This window comes from Rousettus aegyptiacus, unplaced genomic scaffold (assembly GCF_014176215.1).
Source record: "Rousettus aegyptiacus isolate mRouAeg1 unplaced genomic scaffold, mRouAeg1.p scaffold_m13_p_3, whole genome shotgun sequence".
Classification (NCBI taxonomy): domain Eukaryota; kingdom Metazoa; phylum Chordata; class Mammalia; order Chiroptera; family Pteropodidae; genus Rousettus; species Rousettus aegyptiacus.
In genome coordinates, this window is record NW_023416306.1 from 70,391,807 (window position 1) to 70,406,042 (window position 14,236).

General features: G+C 40.9%; 1 long non-coding RNA gene across 1 annotated transcript; it reads right to left on the bottom strand.

Annotated features, from left to right (window-relative positions):
• Positions 1–3,429: 3,429 nt before the first annotated feature.
• Positions 3,430–13,753, bottom strand: LOC118600416. The gene is made up of 3 exons (XR_004950069.1): positions 13,519–13,753; positions 4,204–4,252; positions 3,430–3,709 (listed from the first exon to the last, which is right to left on the bottom strand). It is a non-coding gene; the product is annotated as an uncharacterized LOC118600416 (long non-coding RNA).
• Between the last annotated feature and the right edge of the window lie 483 nt (positions 13,754–14,236).

Genomic DNA, 14,236 nt, shown 5'->3' on the forward strand with positions numbered 1-14,236 from the left:
GCATAAATAAAAAAGAAATGGCAGGGGCTTAATTTATTCTTTACTTAGGCAATTAAGTGACATAGAACGAACACTGCGGAACATTGAATCTTTGATCCCCGATTGTTCTCCTGTCCATCCGATAAAGGTTTTTCATCCAAAAAACCTTTAAAGAAGTTCAACTTCTATCTTATAGGTATGGAAGAGCAGCCAAAACAATCCTCAGGTGAATTCATCCTTCTCCTTGGGCCTTACATTGAAAAGAACACCCAAAGGAGAAATGTTGTCAACCCAGCTCTACAGAGACTCACATCTCCTTTGGGAAATCAGAATTTAGCTGTTAGCAAGACATCAAACTCTGCTTCCACAGAGTACCACAGAGTGGAAATGGAGAGGGTGACCTTATAAACGAAAGAAATGTATTTCTCACAGTTTTGGAAGCTGGAAATCCAAGATCACATCACCATTAAGTGTGCAGTCCAGTGAGGGCCTATTTACTGGTTTATAGATGCCCATCTGTTCCATATCCACACATGAAGGAAGAAGTAAGGGCACTAACCATTGCTTCTTGAGGGCTCGCTCCACACTCATGACCCGATCAGCTCCTGAAACCCCATCTCCTCATACCATCTTCTCCAGAGCTGGGATTTCATCACATGAAGCTGGGGCCGCACATATTCAGTCTGTAGCAAACCCCCAGTGTTTCTCTGCTCTTGGTCCACCCCAATGCAGCATCAGTCACCACCATCCTTATATTAGTTTGTATTTGTCGAGAACTTGCCCAGTGCCAATGCTAATGCTTTGTATACATGAGTACTGAGCCTTAAAACAAGTATTTTCTCATTCCTGTTTTACAGAATAAGAAGGTTTCTTATTCTGAGAGAGGTTCCCTGGTATGCCCAAGTTTCACACATTGGCAAGCCAGCAGTCTGTGCCCTGAACCTGCACACTCATTTCTGCTTGGCCTCTCTCCTACCTGAAAACACACCCTTGGGCATAGGTTGATCTCGTGACTATCTCGGAGAGGCCCACTCTCCATGTGAGCCAGCATGTCAAAGCCTCCCACGAGATAGTCATTTAAAATCAACATAGATTCCAGTGTCCACGAGAACCCTGCAGTCTGTTAAACTAGAGATCATTTCCTTTTGAGGAGATAATTTCTTCAGGATACTAAATGGTACCCACCATCACCCAGGACCCTGAGAGTACACTACAGCCCCCAAAGCACTGACTGTAATGGAAGCCTGTTGATTGAAAAGTACCATTTTATTCTTTCTGTGGCGGACTGCATTTTCCGGAGATATCCATATCAATACCTTCAATTCCAATTCCATGTAATCTTCTTTTTAAAAAGAGCTTGGTACTCCTTCAATTGAATAATGGGCTCTATGTTTCTCTCGTAAACCTAGTGGACTGTGTTCACCGCCTCTTACACAGCATGGGGAACGTCATGCGATATGACGCCTGTGTATAAGAATACCGCACGCTTCCACCTTGCTGTGTGGGAACAAGTCCTCTTGGAACCCAGCTATCGAATGGAGTCTTCTTCATCAACATTCATCTCCTCCACCTCCCTTGCATAGGCAGCTGTACTTCCCTGCTCATTTGGTTTTGGGTTGGGCTGTATGACTTGCTTTGTCTAATAGAATAAGTGGGAAGGGACAATTTGCTATTCTGAGCACAGGCCCTTCTGCATACCCTCTTGTATCTCTGTCATTTCCACATGAAGAGCATGACTTAGCTAATCCACGGATAACTAGAGAAGTATGAAACAGGGTGAGCTGAACCCAGCCTAGACCGGAAAACCTCTGGCTCTACCACAGACCTATGTGTAACAATAAAAAATCATTGTTCTCAGGCAGGACTTTGGTGTGTTGTGCGACATAGTCATAGTTAACCAATACAGAAATTTTGAATTTTTGTTTGAGTACGCTGACAAGACAAGCCCAGGGAAAATGCCCTGGCCTCAGAGCTAGAGATTATCTGAACTCTGTCTGTTGACATTATTTACCATTTGAAAGGAGGAAGGGAGAAGAAAGATGTCACCTAACTTTTCATATCAGGTTATAATTGGATACATAAAGAGTGAGAAAAAGTATATTATAGCATGTGTACTTTTATGGACTGAGATAATACAGTCGATCTATGACTTTGCATGGGCAACCAACTGCAAGTAAGTTAATCATGGTACATAGAAACATGTGACAATGAAACCCGAAAGGTAGATTTTATTGGAACAGCAGACCTCTGGCTCCATGGCCTCAGGGTCTTTGCCATGAGAAAATTTTGTCGAACATCGGCACAAAACCCTTGATGCTTTCTTGTGGCTTCACATAAAGCAAAGTGGCTTGCTAGTAAAGCAGCTGGTGTCGGTTTTAAAACCACTCCTAATGTCTTCCCACGTGACCTCAGTGTGCTGCTCTGTCGCTAAATGCAAAGAAAGGCCTGAAACTGCCGACGAACAGAGACGGTCTCTCTGCAGCACAAACACCCACAATCCACAGTCATACTGAGAAGCTCCTCAAAGCAGCCACAAGTGCCGTGACAAAAATGATGTTAGAGAGAAAGATGATACTCTTTGCTATATTTCTCTATCAGATGGCACCGTTGAACATCAAACGTTCTTTAACATAGTGTGTAAATGAGCCATTTTCAGCACCAATGCCTGTAAATAAATCATTGGTAAATTTATGCAATGATAGCAGCCATCGTGTTGGACACCGAATTAGTTCCTGACATCGTGCATTACGTGTATAAAGTTTGAGTGCTCGACAACTTCTCCTTTTTATCAAGGAAAATATCTAAATTGCAAATAAGCACACGAATGCCTATTCTCTGCCATTAGAAATTAGGGTAGTCAAATAAAGATCACAATGATATATTACTACATGGCGACTGGTTAAAATAAAAAATAGTGACAAGACCAAATGCTGATAAGAATGCAAAGAAAATAGATCACTTATTCGCTGCTGGTGGGAATGTAAAATGGTACAGCTATTCTAGCAACTAGTTTAGCAGTTTCTATATGTTTACAACTTTCTAAGCTATAATAGACATGAAACATTGTATTAATTCTAGATGTACAACATAATGATTTGGTATCTGCATATATTACAAAACAAGTACCACCAAAAGTATAATTAACATCCTTCACGTCATATACTTACAATTTATTTTTCTTATGATGAGAACATTTAAGATTTACTCTTTTTTCATCCTCTTTTTCTTTTAAAAAAAAAACAATTAAAATTATAGGGGTGACATTGGTTAATAAAATCAAATAAGTTTCAAGCGTACAGTTCAGCAATATGTCATATAAATATTGCATCGTTTGTCCGAAACTTTTCAACTTTTTCTGTCTGCCATCTTTCTCCTTGGGAAGTGTCTATTCAGATTCTCTGCTCATTTTTAATTGGATTATTTGTTTCTTTTTATTGTTGAGTCGTGTGAGTTTTTTACTTCTTGGATATCAGCGCCTTATTGAAAACATTACTTGTAAATACATTCTCAGATGGTTGTCTCAGAATTGAGAGTCCAAAGATAGACCCTGTATTTATTGACAAATAATTTTCAACAAAGGAGCCAAAAACATATACTAGAGAAAGGAAAGCCTCTTCAATACATGGTGCTGGGAAAACTGGAAAGCCACCAGCAAAAGAGTGAAACGACTGCATTCTATCACCGCACTCCAACGATCACTCAAAACGAATCAAGTACTTGAATATAGAACCTGAAACAAAATTGCATGGAAGAAAATGTAAGTACTAAATTCATGGGCCTTGGATTTAGAGAGGATTTTATGAATTTGACCTCAAAGCTTCCAGGAAGTCAAAGCAAAAATAAATGAATGGGATTATATCAAACTAAAAAGCTTTTACACAGCAAAAGAAACCGTCGACAAGACTAAGGTGTATACGATTTACTTTTTTCGTGTGATGAGAACACTTAAGATTTCCTTTCCTGACAACTTTCAGATATAGTCATATCTTGAGATAGCGTGAGTTCGGCTCCAGACAACACAATAAAACAAATATCACAATAAAGTGAGTCATGCACATTTTTTTTGGTTTCCTGGTGCACATAAACTTCATGTTTACACTATAGTGTAGTCTATTGAGTGTGGAATACAATTATGTCTAAATGAACAATATACGTACTCTAATTAAATATACTTTACTGCTGAAAATGGCTAACCGTCATCTGAGCCTTCAAGCACATCATTACCTGTTTGCTGGTGGCAGTTCTTATCTTCAGTTTATAAAAAATGCCGTATCTGTGAAGCACAATAAAAAGAAGCATCATAAAATGAGCTACATAATACAGTTTTATTAACAAGAGTCACTGTGCAAGCAGTCCATTATACCTCACAATTATTTATTTATAACTGAAATTTTGTACTGTTTGATCACTTTAACCAAGAAATCTCTTATAAAACTAAATATGCAGTTTCCATTCGACCCGGGCTTGCATTTGTTCTTCCAATCAAGCCCTCCTTCTTGAAAGTCCTTCAGGTGCAGCTGGTCAAACCTTCTTCCAGGACTGATCAGGAGATCGGATCACTCTCTGCAATCCCCAGTGATCCATTTAAGATGAATTCACATCTCAGTCAGTCAACCAGTAGCAATGTTATGCTCTTAGACAAGAGGCTTTCTCCTTTTCCCAAGTCTACCATCCTCATACTTACACAAGTCTATAATTGCCAAACGTGAGTATAAAAACTCTGAGAAGAAAGCCAACAACAGAGAGAACGAACGGACGAAAAGAAAGTGCACCTCAATAGATTAATCCCGATTTCACTAGGGTTTTGATGGAATGTGGCTCTGCTTTGAGAAAAACTACCCCATTTCACATAGAGAACACGTTAACTGTTTTAAAGATCACTGTCTAATGGACAAACCAATAGAAATAGGGTACTGTAAATAAAAGTCCATAAAAAGGGGCAATTGGCTGAGCCGTATTATAGTAGACAGCAGCAAGAAAATCTCCTGGTTAACCTATCACCTGTTGAACCTGGAGATATAGATAGCACTGAACAAGGCTGGAATATTAGGAAACTGCAGAAAATCTTCAGCGTGTAGGAATATATTGGTTACTCCTTGCAACCTTTGCTAAGCTGCAGCAAGAAACACACTTCTTTTACTAAGAAACTTTTCTGCATGCTCTTACATCTGAAAACAGAGGAAAGAAAATAAAATCTAGTTTGAATGACCCTTTCTGTGTACGAACAATTGAAGACGTTTTAGATTCTATGTATCATTATACTTGCAGGTTTAGAGAAAGTAAATTCTCTGCTCAGACTAAAGTTGGAATTGAGGCTGAAGTAGAAGAGGAGATAAGATAGGGGTAAGAATCTATAGGTTTGGTTTGGTTTTGTCCCCTCAAATTTTTTAAATTTAATTTTTAAGATTTTTTAACATTCTTAACTCATACATTTATTTCTCCCACTCCCCACCCCTACCTCTGGCAACTACCAATCTGTTCTCATATCTACAAGTTTGGTTTCTTGTTTGTTTGTTTGTTTTGATTTGATTTGTTTGCTTTAAATACCCATATATGAGAAAGACCATATGATATTTGCTTTTCTTGGTCAAACGGATTTCACTTAGAGTAATGCCGTCAAGCTCTATTCATTTTGCAGCAAACTGCAAAATTTTATTTTATTTTCTTAATGCAGAGTGATACCCCTTTGTGTGTGTGTACAGTCAAGATATGTTAACAACTTAATCATCCATGAACAATGAATGGATAAGGAAATTGTTTCTTGTCCAAAACACTAAAGATCTATGCACCCCTGTGTTCATTGCGGCATCGTTCACAACAGCCAATATATGGAAACAATCAAAGTGTTCATCAATAGATGAATGTATAAAGAAGATGCGGTACAGATATACAATAGACAGGAACAATAGGCAATACTTAATGGCAACAGTAGTCACTGCAATGTTAGTGGGCCTTTGGATTAAATGTCATTTACTCAAGGACATTTCCATTTTCAAAGGAGAAATTCTGGAGGTGGCTAGCTTGGTTAACACTGGTGTTACCTCACTTAACGTTTAACACAGTCTTATGAGGTCATTGGTATTAACCTCGTCTATAGTGAGTGGAACAGAGGCCCTTCGATATGGCCGGATAAAGAAGATATGGAAAATACAGATACAACAAAACGTTACTCAGCCTAAGAAAAGATGAAATATTGCCATTTACATCAACATGAATGGATCTTGAGATTATCATGCTAAGTGAATTAAGCCAGGCAGAAGAAGTTGAGAACCATGTGATTTTATTTACATATAGGATATAAAACTGAAAGCGACAAATGAACAGGGGGGGAGGAGGTAGAGAAAGGTAAAGGGGGTCAAATATATGGTGACAGAGGAGATTTATCTTTGGGTAGTGAATGCACAATGCAATACACATATGGTGTATTATTGCCTTGTCCACTTGAAACCTATATAATTTTATTAACCGATGTCACCCCAATAAACTTAGTTTTAAAAAACCAAAACCAAGAAAATCTTCTCGATGTAAACATTTTACATTTTGCTGAGTCACTGACTCCAATCTGGTGGTTTAGGTTTGTTTTGCCCTCTGCCTACCCACAATCCCCAGTGTTTGCTGCCTCCCTATCTTGCTTAATTGTCCTCAAAGCAGACCTGTAGCTGTGGGTCAAGCATATCGAAATTTCATGCTCAAATCCTTAAGATCCACTGAGGAACCCAGCTTCTACTTTACACCCTCCTTCAGCATCACTGCTAACATGGCCAGATGAAATAGCATGTAAGCACTCAGTGTAGAACACACACTTCTGATCCAAGGAAGCAGCAACTACTGCCCTTAAGTGATTTTGTTAGTAACGGCATCCTGGCCAGACGGTTTCCCCATTCTAGGAGTGGACGTCATGCGGATGGCACAACACAGGTGAGAGTTGTAGAAGAGATTTTCTGGCCTCCAAAGGAGAGTTTATTGTTGAGGATGAGGGACGTGGGGAGAAGCGCCACAGGTCAGCTCCCTTGTCACCTACTGCTCCGAGATACTCGCCACAATCTTAGTGACATACATCTATCACGTTCTGTGCCCATTGCTGTAAAGTCAAGACTACTGTGGCAATCTTAGAGTTGAAATGGAAAGGCTGAGCCTGAGAAACTGTTTGGAGAGAGATGTGGAGATTGTTTCTTAAAAAAAAAAAGAAATGAGAAAAGCTCAAACTACAGCAAGTGAAGGACGAGAGCACCAGACCAGAACTTAATTCATTTATTTGCTTAATGAATGGGCTGACTTTTTAACCCTACATGAAAAGCAAGGTTATAGCAACTCAGAAGAGTACTTATTTTCATAAGAGGCTTCATGCGAATATCAACTCATAGATGGCATTTTCGATAAAACTATAAATGGCAACAAACCAATTTAGAAATGGACAGTTGTCTGGATAATGATTTTTAAAAATAAGTCTTGGCTCACTGAATTGAAACGAATCAGAGAAAGTTGTTATATTGGGGAGAGATAAGTGGCCTCAGGGTCTTGAATACCACCACATAGACTTGTTCATTCCCCTATGGTTTCAAACTTCCAGAGATGGGGTAGAGAAATATAAACTCTTTTTCTAGTGAGCAAAGAAAAATGAACACGTAAACCTAAACAGATACACGCAAGAATAAACTTTCACAGAGACTGCATTTTAGTAAAACTCAGGACATTGCCAGCTGCATTTTATCAAAGGCAGAGGTAAGGTTGGTCACTTGAATGAAATGTTACCATTTTAATAATTAGCACTAACCCAAGTTATTTGGCAAAGAAACGAAAATACAAGAGTAGCAATAAGAACGATATGGTTAGTCATGGGATGTTTCTGTAATACATTAGTTAACAAATTTTGCGTAATTCGCTGTTATAACTTCTTGATTAAAAGGCGTCCTCCCATATTTCTCTGGCATTTACGTATCTCTTAATCTCATTCGAGACTTGGGGCACATTAGGTATAAAAAAGAGTCCAGGCTTCCTCCAGTGTATTGTGTCGCATTCCAAGAAATAGAGGGCATGCCATTCTTTGGAGCAGCACCTGCCGCCCAACCTCCTGTCAGGCTATTGCCTAAGGTGCAGGTGATCATGAAGCGGTAAGGTTTTGCCCTGTGCAATCTGATGGAGATGTGACCCAAGGGCCACTGTAGAACCATGTGTTACAATATGTGCTTAGATTTCTTGAATGATTGTTTGTGCTGTAATGCTGTGCATGAAAAATATTTTTTTTCAAGCCTCCAGTCATTTACAACATACTTTTGTAATGGCCTAAGACCTCTGGCCTCTAGTTATTTGAGAGAGAAGAGCTTCTATTTCCTCAAAGACCTTAGAATAAAATTTTTAATAAATTAATTTTTTTAACTGTATGGGGCTGCCAGGAGCTTTTAATAGGGAATGGATGGTCTTTTAACAATGATGCTAAACAAATCGAACTTCCACATGCAAATGAATGAAGTTGGACTCTTACTGTCTATCATGTATGAAAATTAACACAAAATGGATCAAAGACCCAAATATAAGAACTATAACTATAGAACTTTAGATGAAAATACAAAGGAAGAGCTTCATTATAGTAAATTACTAGTACTTTCTGGCATAAAATATCAAAAGAACAGGTAACCAAAAAAAAATAAACAAATTAGATACAATCAAAACTTTTTGTAATATCCATCGAAAAACACTATTAAGTTAATGAAATGGCAACTCACAGAATTTGAGAAAACATTTGCAAATCATATCAGGTTAGATTACTGGGCAATGCTGATAGAAATGCAAACCGGTGCAGCTGCTGTGGGAAACATGAAACATATTAACATAGATTTACCATACCCAGCAATTCATTCTACTTCTGGGTGTACACCCCAAGGAAATCGAAAGAGAAACTCAAACAATTATACGACAACGTTGACAGCAGTGTTATTCGAAATGGGCAAATGTGGAGATAATTCACATGTCCGTCTGGGGAGGGCTGCAGTAACAAGACATGCTACATCTACACAGGGTGTAGTATTCGCTCTTTTAAAAAATGGAATTTCTATCACGTGGTACAACATGGATGAACTTTAAGGATGTTATGTTAAGAAGAACAGCCAGTCACAAAAAATAATGCCCATGTTATGGACATTTCATCGCAGTAAAAAAGATATGTCTGATTGTGGTTCTAGAAAGTCGATCAATTAAATTGTAAGTAGAAAATAGTTTACTAGTCTACATGAACTGTGATTCCATTTGTATCTAAAGAATTAAAAGTATGCAGAGAAAAGGGTGATGTGGAAGGGACATCAGGTAAGAATGATTTTTTCTAAAAGGTATTTTCTATAATTAATAGGTATTTTTAGATAATAAGAAAAGACAAATGTACAACATTTCTGATTTGGATTCCCTACATTCTTAGCTATAGAAATTAATGTTTAATACAGAAATATATTTTCCTTTAAAACATTTTTCACAATCATCTTTTTAATCTGACATTAAAATAATCGAAGTAAAAATCCTTGAAGTAAAATTCATTCAAGTCAATTTCTTAAATGAAATTTGAAAAAAATGTCAGTTGGATATTGAGGAAAACTTTATAATCCATGACACAGAGAGTGGGGGACGGAGGTAAGAGTGGTTTCCACTCTCCAGCTATCCTCCATTTATTACACCACATTTTTCGGTAAATAACCTCTTTCTGTTGGTTTTGTGAAGGATTGATGAAGAAGAAGACTCCTTGACTGGGGTAGGCAGGAAAGGAGTGTAACAATCGTCAATTCTCTGGAGACCCAGCAGTCCTGCCCCTTTCCGGCAAGGCGTAGGGCCTGGAATCCATGTTTCCGGCATTGCCATTCCACTCCAGATTCCTCCAAAACCCAGCTACACACATCCCAAAACAGTGAGCACACGTCTGCCCGTGGGATCTGCCTTCTTCCACCCCACTCCTCCTTTGCTGTGGAATAAACAGGAACCAGAAGACTTGATTATACCGTTCTCTGGCCTCCTGAGATTTTAACCAAACACTAGAACTAAAGGACACGCAGGATTATGCTGAACATCCAGTTGAGACTCCCTATAAACTTCTCTTCATGAACCACCTGTGAATTTTGGATTACTGATTGATCTGGGTCTCAGGGAGGGATTGGTCAGTCTTCCGCGCTTTCCTGGGTCCTCCCAGCTCACCATGCCCAGGTTCCTCTCAGGCAGGTAAGATCTGCCCAGAGACAAATTGAGTCCTACTGAGCTTTGCCACTCACCTGGAGTCTAGGCACCCTGAAGCCCCGCCCACAGGCCAGCATAACCAATGGAGCACGGCGGGGGGGGGGGGGTGCGGGGCGGGCGCGAGGGAGGTGGGGCGCGGCCGGCCATGCTGATCCTGGGCTTTAAATAGGCGGTCTTGGGCCACAAGTATCAGAGACCGCTGGATCTGCAACTACTGACTGCATCTGCACAGCTGCCCCCTGCTTTGGTGAGCACCTTCTTCAGGGCCTGGGCCGGGCGGGGACACCCCGAGAACAAGCCAGTCCATCAGTTTTAGGATCCAGGATTCTAGGACTCCAGGAAGGTGTGATCATATAGCCTGGCTGGGCAGGACACAATGACCTGACCGCAGTCCATGGGACTGCTGGGCCCTCTGCTCCTTGCGCTGTTTCAGCATCCTGTGGAAGATTCTGAAGTGTGTGGAAGGCAGGGACGGAGGAGCTGTGTTCTCCCTGTCCTGCCTAGGGCACCAGTGTTCCTTGTCCTTGACCAATGGTCTGGGCCCTGTCAGGGTGCAGAAACTGGTGGTGGGAGTGTGTGGGGGGCAGGGGTGCTGCTTCTGGGCTCCATCATGCCAAGTGACCACCATGCTGGTCTGGGGCAGGAAGTGGGAGTGTGGGTGACAGAGCCCAAATGTTGGCTGCACTCCTGCCGTCCTCCCCTAGGAAGGCTTTTCAAAGATTTCAATTCAAGAAGGGATGGTTTGAAGGCATATCTCACCCCTGCCATACGATAGTCAAGAAGAAAAGTGGCCTCCCAACACCTGCGATCTCCATCCCTACCTGAGGGTGCCCTCATTAGTGAGGTTTCCCTGGGACACCTCCATACTTCAGATCGATGCCAGGACCAACTTTGTTCTTGGTTCGCAGTTGTAGCCTCTGGCCCATAAGATACTTTCGCACCCTTCTCAAAACCTAAATGATCGCTGCACATCGCTGTTTCAATTCCTAGAGTCCTTGTCTGGCCGCCTTCCATTTCAGTTGTTGAATCCAGTACATCCACCATCTGCTTTTCTCCACCCATGCCCTTCGCCTACCTCCACAGTCCTCGTGTAAATACTTGAGAGGATAAATTAAGTGCTTTTATCTCACCACAGTGACTGTAGCGACTCAGCAGAAAAGAGGATGGCCAGTTAGAAGGTTTGTTCTAATCAGACATTTCTCTTTCCTTCCTAGGTTTTTGGAACATGAATCCTTACATCCTCGTGACTCTCCTTTGCTTGGGAATAGCCTCAGCTGCTCCAACAGTTGACCACAATGCAGATGCACAATTAAACCTGCTGAAGGCAGACCTCAAGGAAGTGTTTGACAAGGTTGGTGACTTCTGAAATTGTTCAGAGGATCCCTGCAGACAATAGTCTAAGCTTTGGGGAGTGTACAGCAGAGAACAGCTTCTTGGAGCCGGCTCTTACAAAGGCCATAGCTTCATGGCACCTGTTACTGAGCACGATGGGGCATGCATCCCTGTGTGTGCGTGTGTGTGTGTGTGTGTGTGTGTGTGTGTGTGTTGGAGTACAACTCCCAGAAGTACAAAGGCATCCCTGACTCTGGTTTCTCTTCCTATCTGTGTGCAAATCTCCTTGGCGAAGGTGAGTTGGTTTTAAATAGAAATAAAAATGATAGGCTCTATGTTTTTCTCTAGCTTAAAGGTCAACTCAAGAAAGCAGTGTTGGAGAAAATTGCCGAAGAGATTGAAAAGCATCTTCACGGTAAAGACGAAAGCAAAAAAAATCAGAATGTCACCACAGCAGTGCGTGCCTTTAGTGACATGGTGAGTGTGGCATGGACTGCTAAAGATTTTCTGCTCCCTCTCCTCACTACTTGACCAAAGTAACCTCTTGCACTATAACATTTAATTTTCTCTTCTTTGAAGGCCATTGTCAAATCACTGGAGAAATATGAACTCACTCCAGAACCAGAAGCACAAAAAGGGGAAAGCACCCCTGCAGAGATCCCCTTGTCTGTGGATTCGCGCGAGGAAGGCTATGTAACGCCTGCGATGAGGAAATAGCTCTTTGGACTTGCTGCCTAGGCATTTTACAGTACGACAACCCTGCTCACACCCAGAGTCCAGATTTTTAAATAAAGAGCCGAGATTAAGATTCCCATCCCAAGCTCCGGCTTGGGTTTTCCCAGACAGCTTTAAAAATAAACACCTAACGTTGAGTCTTAGAAAGGTGAATCTTCTTCACCTAACCACCTCTGAAGCAATAGGTACTTGCTAACCTGGTCTCTTGTGACCTTGGATGGAGGGCCTCCCTTACACCAGCACTTTTGTGCTCCTTCGCCTCACCTTCCCACAATTCTGGAATTTTTAAGGAATAAAACTTGTGATTTCACTTCATCTGTGTGAGTGCATTGAAACTGCGCCTTCGATGAAAACAATCCTGGGGTTTTCACTTCCTCAAAGTGGGTGCTGGGCTGCAAGGGAGCTACCTGCCAACCCCGTGTGTGCGACATGTGCCTACTCATCCAGCATAGTCTTAATCTCATGCATCGGCTATGGGCCCCCAACACACTGCGGTGAGGGATCGAGTGTGAAAACATGTAGCAGATCTCTCTCCAAGGGTAAAGCGAAAAAGAAATTGCCATTATTCAGCCATAAAAAATGAGAAAATCCTAGCATTTGGGACACCATGGATAGGCCTTGGAAGCATCATGCTCAGTGAAATATAAGGCAGCAGAGAATGGCAAATATTGTGTGATGTCCCATATATGGAATCAAACAAACTCATAAAGTAAGAAATTAGATTTGTGGCTACCACGTTGGGGAAAGGGAATCGGAGGAAGCTGTTCATAGGTAGAAACTCCCAGTTGTCTAAGATAAATAAGTACGTGGGGTGTAATGGACAACATGATGACTGTAACTACCGCTTCTGTGTGATGCATCGAAAAGTCGTTAAAGGCGGCATAAATCTTAAGGACCTCATCACAAGAAGAAAACTTTTTTCCCTCCTTTGTTTTCTGTTTTTGTATCCATATGAGAAGACAGATGGTAGCTGAATATTGTGGTAATCACTTCACAATATATGGAAAACAAACCTTCCTGTTTAATGCCTCAAACTTATATAGTCATGTGCGTCAGTTACTTCTCAATAAAACTGGAATAAAATAAAAATAAATGTTTTTGAAACCAGTTTGTGTCCTCTATGGGAGAGTTAAACAATATGCAACTTGCCATCATAGACAGATATTTTTCATTTTCTTTCAGTCAGGGCAGTTCTTGTCAGCTCGTTAGTGCAACTGGTCCCCCTGAAAGAGAGATGGTCTGGAAAAGTGGCCAACTTACTCTTCCGAGTGAGCAGAACCTGGTGGACTGCTCTCGGTCTCAAGGCAATGAGGGCTGCAATGGTGGCCGAATGGATTATGCTCTCCAGTATGTTAAGGACAATGGAGACCCGGACTCAGAGCTGTTCTATTCATACCACGTGCGGTAAACGGAGCTTCTTATTTACCATTCCGGCTCTGCTTCTGAAATACGAACACTTTAAAAAATATATACCATATTTAGAATTCACAATTTACCTTGTGGAATCTATACCTGCAAACTCTAAGGTAATACAATTTATTACCTTGCACAATTTTCTGATTAGATGGTTACCATGTAGCTGTTGTTACTTTTGTGTTATGGGGAGATATACATACCATTCTATACATAGTTTAAATTTCTCCAAAATGAATAATGCCTTATGACCAGGTGAGGCCGAGAGTGTCTAATTAAAAAGACAGCGGCTGAATTTTCAATTTTAAAACAACCAATAGCATTCTCCCTCTGGGATGCTTTATAACAAATTTGACTTGGAGATCATTACGCTACGAACTGCCTTAAACTTATGTTTTGCATGTGGTGGGTGGTAGAAATCAAGTCTTCTCCTTTCCTGTGGCAGAATGAATCTTGTGAATACAAAACTAAGTATTCTGCTGCCAGTGACACTGATTTCATGAACATCTGTAAGTGAGAAGAGGCAATTATGAAGGCAGTGACAACAGTGAGTTCCATCTCTGTT